Here is a 7,887-nt window from a genome sequence, read left to right on the forward strand (position 1 = left end):
ATAAGCAACTCAGTGAGACCCTCTCTCTAAATAAAATAGGGCTGAGGATGTGACTCAGGTGGTTGAGTGCCCCTGAGTTTAATCCCTGGTAGCCCCCCGCTAAATCATGGCAGTATGCTTGCATGGTATAACACACAGCATTTAGGACGTTTTATTGCCATTGGAGTTCATGATAAAAACGTAAATTCACATAGTACCCTCAAACCCATATAATTACTTACATGGGTTTATGTATGATAGATACCATATTTATTAAACTTATTTACAAAAATGTGTATGATTTATAGCTACATAATATTTCTACTTCTCTGCATATTTCCCAAAATATATGCCAGCTTGAAAATGATTCTGTTCAGCCTTCAAGCATCTTTAAAATATTTGGCATTTAACATATAAAAGGAACTGAAATGAATGTTTTTCCATGGTTTGTTACAACTCAAAGACTCCAATTATATTTTTATTTCTCCCATTTCTGCCAAGTAATGTTAGAGCCCTCAGAGTCCCAAAAGATATTTCTAACATAAAGGGTGCACATTATTCTACTTGATATTGAAATGTTTTCATGGTTCAGGTTTTTAACTTAATTTAGACATGAATGGGTTATGTGTGATGGTTACTACGAGTCATTTGGTTAGGACCAGATCAGGATCTTAATGTTCCAAACCTCACATTCCTGCAGCACACCAGAAAAGAAGAAATGACAGGGGATGTGGTTTAAAAAGAGACACAGTAGTCAGTAACTGATTTCAATCAATTTCTTTCCATCCCTGTCATACTCAATGATTATTCACCATTTAAATGTCAATTTAAGAAAAAGTTTTCACTTGTACATTATAGTTGTGCATAATAGTGGAGCTCACTTTGACATTATCCCACATGCATGTAATATAATTTGGTCCATTTCAGTCCTAGGTACTTTTCCTCCCCCCTCTCCTCCCTCCCCACTTCCCACTCCTCCACTCTATTTGTTGTCTTTCTGTTTATTTATTATTTTATATTGGTGCTTTATAGATATTCAGAAAGGTGAAATTTACTGCAGGATATTGAAATATGTACATACACTTCTTTTAACAAAGATTTCTTTTTCCAAGTTTGGAAAAAGAAATATTATCATGAACTTTCTAGTCAAGATGACGTTTGAAGGAAAATTCTGTAAAGACATAAGCTGAAATGCTGTGTATTTAAATAAAATACAGAAGAAGCACTTAACCTATTGTCTTCCCCATATTTCATTCATAACACCAATAAATTATTTTGAAAGTTGTGAGTTGATCAAAACAGATACTATGATGGACTAAATTGACACAAAATTTTGCTTCTACATATTTTTTCTCTCTTGATGACTCTTAATATCAATAGACTTTAATACAATTTTCTCCAAGTCAAAAGCACTCTTGGGAAAGTGTCTGATAAAGTTATTTTGAGAGAAAAACAAAACAAAACAAAACCCTTTTTAATATATTATCTTGGTCAAGGATTTCAACTACAGAGGACCTGAGTCCCAACACCATAACCATTACAATAAGCTCATTTTCTCCTTTATCAATTTACAAAGGGATTTATGGCAAATATTGACACTTGAGTACTAAGTAGGCTTTGGTAGTAAGACAAAGGGAAAGTGATGCCTATCTCTCCAAGATTTTAGCCACCTCTATCAGCGTGTGAAAATGTGTGTGTGTGTGTGTGTGTGTGTGTGTGTGTGATCATTATATATATTTTTATTTTTTTAAATTGTTGTTTTATAGGTATACAGAAAGATGAAATGGTAATTCTTCATTACATATGTATATAGCATCAGTCCCATTAGCCTATCTATTTTTAGGGAAAGCTTATTCTTTTTTACTCTTGCACATATATTTTAAAATAAATCATGCATCATAAATGCATATGATTTATTTAACTTTTTAATGATTTCTGGTGCTTTTCAAATATGTAGTCAATAGCATTGGAATAATATTTAGTTGTCATCTGTAGCCCCAAAGCCTATTTCAATCCTTTTATGTTATAGATAAACCATAATACATTCATCATGTATTTCTCTATATCTTTGAAAACATTTTCCTGTGCCCCCAAGTATATTTCAAGGATTTATTTTACTCTGAAATAGAACTTATTTTGTAACTACAATAACCTGCAGTTGAGAAAATAGGGAACACAGTTCTCAAATCACCAATTATTTACTGAACTACGTTTTCATCACGTTAAGTTCAGCTGCTTTGGAAGCATACTGAAGGTTGATATTCACATCCCATGGGTTCTCTATGATGGGGAAACTAAGGATCCAAATGTTAAAAACACAGAGTGTAGGGTATCCAAGCTGATTTTGCTTTCTCCTTACCAGGAGTGCCTTTCAATTTCCATCTAGTTAACTACAGGACTTACATTCTTTTTTTTTGTTTGTTTTTAATTTTTAAAATTTGTTCTAATTTGTTGTACATGACAGTAGAATGCATGCATATATTTTGATAGATCATATGTAAATGGAGTGTAATCTCTCATTTCTCTGATTATACATATTGTAGCATCACATTGGTCATGCAGCATATATGAGGTAATAATGTTTGTTTCACTCTACTATCCTTCCTACTCCCTACTCCTTCCCAGGATTTATATTCTGAGAAAGATCTCCAAGGAAGCTTTTAATAATTTTATTATGATGAAGGAAATTCTTATTCCTGTTCTCTAAAAGCTTTCTTTACAGCTTGTAAAATAACATCACATATTACTGCTTACCACACAAGCATCCTTCCTAGAATAAGAGTATTGGGAAAATAGGTGTTATCAGGATATTTTTCTCCATGTTTCAAATCAACAACTGTACATTGTAGGTGTCCTCTAAATGGTTTTGAATTAACCACTCTTTACCACTGAATTGCAACAGTATTTGTCACTGTTGTAGTGTTGCTCGCATTACAAAACACATTCACATAATTATCTCACTGGGGCTTTCTGTCTATCTTGTATGTAGAGACAGAAACATGCTCCTAATTTATAAAGTCAGGAAGAAAGCAAAACAAAAACCTAAGATAGATTTTAAATAACTTTGTAAATTAACTCTACAACCCAAAGTAGAAGATTTTGAACTTTGAAAAGCATCATGTTGGAATGTAGGACATTGGGGATGTAAAACTTACAAAATGATCTTTTTAAAGTGTTTCTGTTGTTTTTGTTTGTTTTGTTTCTTATGAATATTTTCCCTTTAAGGATAAAGGAAGAGGTTACACATGTCCTCCTGATTAATTCATACTTTCATGTGTTTATGTGTATATACACATAATGGTTTGGAGACAAAATGTCACTAGCGATAGGCACATCCTTAATGCCTGGCACAGTGGTACACACCTTTAATACCAGCTACGGGGGAGGCTGAGACAGGAAGATTGCAATTGGAGGCCAGTTTGGCAACTTAGGGAGACCCTCTCTCAAGATTTTAATTAAAAAAAAAAAGATTTGGGATGCAATTCAGATGTAGACCATTCCTGCCTTCAATCCCTGGTATTACCAAAAACAAGAATCAAAACATAAATCACCTAAGAACTAATGCACTCACCTCAAATCTTCAGACACAAATGATCAAATTTTGAATGAAAAATTTTGTCACAATGACATTAATAAGCAGATAACCTGTTGGTGTGGTTGGTACCAGAAGTACTGAAAGCAAGGGAGGCAGCATTGTGTGGAGGATGGAGGAGGGAGGGAGGCAGTGTCAGGGGTCTCCTGTGATTCCTGCTACAAAGGGAGACCACAGCCAGGGGCTCTGCTGCTCCTTCAGGCCTCTCTCTCAAACTATCCAACCTCTCTGATTCAGTCTATATATCTGGAAAAGCTCTACACTCACTTTATTTCTATTCAAAATTTCCCATTATTTGTGGGAAAACTGACATTTATTCACATATTTTATCCCCCATAACCTCCTTGTGCTCCTTACTTCATGAAACTGAATACCATGATTCCTGCTCACTGGCCAAGAGCTAATAAAATTTAGTGCCATTGCACATGCACTGTTTATCTGGCTGCTCCAAATATCATCACATCAATATACTGTTATTTCTCTTTGGAAATGTCATAGACAGTGCAGGAGCACTGTGGATGAGCAAGGGTAGGTGGGACAACACACAGAAGAAATCTGGACAAGAGAAAATACTGAGGAAAAGGGTAGGCTTTTTTTCCAAAATATTTTCAGGTACTTCCTCACATGTTTTATCTATCTATCTATCTATCTATCTATCTATCTATCTATCTATCTATCTATCTATCTATCTATATCTATCTATCTATCATCTATCAATCATCTCTCATCTTTCACCTTCATTATAGTGTTTAGTCTATAAAGCATCATCATGTTTATTCTGAGCAATAATGATTCAACTTATAAGTCTCAGAAATGTGTCAACTAAAAGTTGTGTTCTTGTAATACCATTTAGGAAACAAGCAAAGAATAGTAATTCTTGACTGATAAACAATGTGCATTCAAGATTGTCACTCAGAGATGGACAAGCTGGCATTCTTCAGTAGCTTGTCAAAGTCATTATGTCCATTTCTCTCAGTTCTGATTGGCAAGAAGTCTCATTTTCTAGTACCCACTCACCTATTGAGGACATATTCTGCTCAGAAACCTGATTCAAGCACCTTGACAGACTTTTTTTTTTTCATTCTTCCACTTTTAGAAATCATGGTACATTTTAATTAAGTCACCCCTTTTTCCCCACATAATGATGGTTTTCACATGCCTGGTGTTTATAAATTATAAGTTGAGCTCAAAAGATCATTTTTCTCCTTAAACTTGTTTTTGATTCATCTATTTTCTATATTAACATTAATCTAAAAGAAGTCACTTAGATGGTTCTTTAAAAACAAAATTCTTCTTTTCCCAGAGTATGTGTGAACAGCATAGTCAGGAGACCTATAGAATTAAATTTCAAATTTACACTGGATATTCTGTAATGATGACTATTTGTTCACAAAGCTGGAAATAATCTCTTACTCACCTGTTAGAGGATTCTCTGAATTAATGTCAGGTGTGCTCATCCTGTTTTGATAGTGGCCTTTTCATAGGAAACTGGGGGGAGGGGAAGTCCTCTCTATATTCCAGGGGGGATATTTTAAGACGGAATGATGTAAGGCATTAGTATCTAAGAGAGTATAACCTGCAAAGCTTCACCTACTTTGCTACCCCTTCAGCATCTTAATTACAGTGCACTAGAGTTTTGGTTTTATACTTTGACTATAAGAATAGCAAGCAAATCTTCTTCACAATAATTACTCAAATAAAACAAGGGTTTGATTCTGTTAAGTACTCAAGGCTGAACAAAGCTCCAGGGAAAAGAGAAAAATCAGCCATTCATAGGGAAGAAGGGAGTAGAGAAGGGAGATGAGAAAACAAAGTGATATTAGTAACAATGGAAGTGAAGTGAGTAATCAGGGCTCCACTCTGTTCTTACTCAGTGTCTTATATTGCCTCATTTTGCAGCAGAAGACATGTTTTCTAGGTCTTGTAATTTATTTGCAAGCACAAGCTAGGGAAGTCAGTGTTGAATTCTGAAATCACAGGTTCCAAGCAGTGGCCTCTACACATCCCCTGTTACTGACAATGGATTTATAACAAATACTCTGAGGATTAATAATTACATTGAACATGGGTTGTAAAATAATTTTCAAATTAATTTTCACTTGCTTAGCTAGGTCATGTGAGTAAAAAAAATACCTCATGACAAAACCGTTTGTGTTGAAATAATTTTATTTCACCAAATATTTATGGACTGCTTTTGTGTATAATATGTTGTTTGTCACTTTGCATAAGTTGTAGTTTCAATTTGCATACATATCCCATGATGTATAAATCCACAGTTGTTCAGGATAGAAAAGTGAAGCTCATAGAACTTAAGCAGCTTGCTCAGCTTGCATTCTTAGTAAAATCAGTAACAAAATCTGCACTAATGATTGCCTCATTTCTGGGTTTTAAAATTTCTCGATTTTTCTATACCAGATAAAATCAAAAGCAAGGAATAGAAGAAAGACCTAGAATAAATTTCTGTCGGCTGAGTGATGTAGCCTCAGGTTGTGGAGCTTAAAATCCATAGTAAGTTAATGAGTTCATGTTGAAATTCAGGTAGCCATGGGGTATGCAAATTAAAAGGTTCAGTTGACAAGACAGATGAAGACAGATGAAGGTGTTTTTATAAGTATGAATTTCCAGAACTGGTTTGAGTAATAATCATTTTAAAATATTAATTTAAATTATGATATTGGGTGAATTCATATAAGAAACAATTTGAGATATTGGAAAGTTAATCAACTTTAAAAAGTGGGATGACACCAATCACCAAATAGCAATTTTGGAATGCTGCCCACCCTTAAACATGACTGATTTAAAGAGAAACTATGAATTTTAATTGTCCCTGCATTTTAGGATGTTAATTTTTTGAAACTCATCTTTGACAGGAGACATGGTTAAAAATTCTGTATTGGGGTATAGGAATGTGTGTGTGTGTGTGTGTGTGTGTGTGTGTGTGTGTGTGTGTGTGCTCGCGAACGTGCGTGCATGTGTGTTGATGTTATGCAAGGAGAAGTTTAAACAAACCTATGATGGACTTGTACTCCCATTGTCTATTAAATATAAGACTCTCATTATGCCTGATGTGTCAGTTGTAGGATACCGCTGGGCTTTATTATGTCTCAGGAAACAAACAAACAAAAAATGCATAAACAGAATAAAGAAGCTACATGTTTGAAAGAAAAAAATGTGAGATATTTTTACATGTCAAAAGCACCAGTAGTCAAATTAAAACTGAGAAAATAAGCCAGGCATGGTGGCATATACCTGCAGACTCTGGTCATCTGAAGGTTGAAATGAAATGACTAATTGGACAAGGAGTTCAAGGTCAGCTTGGGCAACACAGAATGACCCTGTCTTAAACAAACAAATGAACAAACAAACAAGCAAACCCAAGGTATGAAAGTGAAGTAAAATAACTGTTTAAAGTTCTGGAACACCATATGCATTCAAATCACAATTTTGGAGTGACCACTCACCCTTAAACATTATTAACCTTATTGGAAACTATGAATTTTAAATAACTCTGCATTTTAGGAACTGAATTGGTTAAATAATCACCTTGGACAGTAGACATAGTCAGAGTTGACCATATTTTCCCATTTAATAATACTGACATTGGCGTTGAAGTTGAAGCACTCCTGACTCAGTTTCCCAAGTTGCAGGGATTACAGGCATACACCTCTGTGCCTGGCTAGTGAAGAAAAATATTAAAACTGGGATGGAATCTGATTAACAGTTACTGAAGTTGGGGTGCACTATAATACACCGAAACTTAGGAATATTGACTTTTCATGATACACCCCAAGGCTTGCAAAACTAACACGTAGCTGTTAATTTGCTCTTCACATCTTGGGCATAAAAATTCCATTAACAATTCTAACTTGTACATGATCTGTGCAAACACTTTTAAAATAGCACACTTATACTTCCAGTGGTTTGAGAGTCCCAGGCAGGAGGATCATAAGTTCAAAGCCAGCCTCAGCCAATTAGTCAATTTAGTGAGACCCTGTGTCAAAAGAAAAAAAAAAATAAACAGGGCCGGGGATGTAACTCAGTGGTAAAGCACCCCTGAGTTCAATTGTAGAGCAGTTGTGTGCTCTCCCTCATCTTACTGAAGAGACAAGCATTATGAGGGTCTTCTGGATGCCTGTGGTCATTTCACTTATTTCAATGACATTAGCAAATTCTAATAATACAGATTATATCATTTTTATCTCCACACCAGGTTCTACATTTTTGCCTGTCAGTCTCTGAAAGTATGCTGTACCTTCAGTATAGTTAAAAAAAAAAAAAAAAACTTTGTGTATTTTGTAACATCTATTATTTTATTT

At 34.7% G+C, this 7,887-nt stretch overlaps 1 protein-coding gene and 1 pseudogene across 2 annotated transcripts in view; one reads left to right on the forward strand and one right to left on the reverse strand.

Annotated features, from left to right (window-relative positions):
* Positions 1-7,887, forward strand: part of LOC306639797 (olfactory receptor 4C11-like) — a 337,410-nt pseudogene that overhangs the window by 50,397 nt on the left and 279,126 nt on the right. The gene's annotated exons all lie outside the window — the stretch shown is intronic.
* Positions 1-7,887, reverse strand: part of LOC306638485 (olfactory receptor 4S2-like) — a gene marked incomplete at both ends in the record, with an annotated part of 194,242 nt that overhangs the window by 1,433 nt on the left and 184,922 nt on the right.

The sequence above is a fragment of the Sciurus vulgaris genome, assembly GCF_902686455.1.
Source record: "Sciurus vulgaris genome assembly, chromosome: 11".
NCBI classification, from domain to species: Eukaryota; Metazoa; Chordata; class Mammalia; order Rodentia; family Sciuridae; genus Sciurus; species Sciurus vulgaris.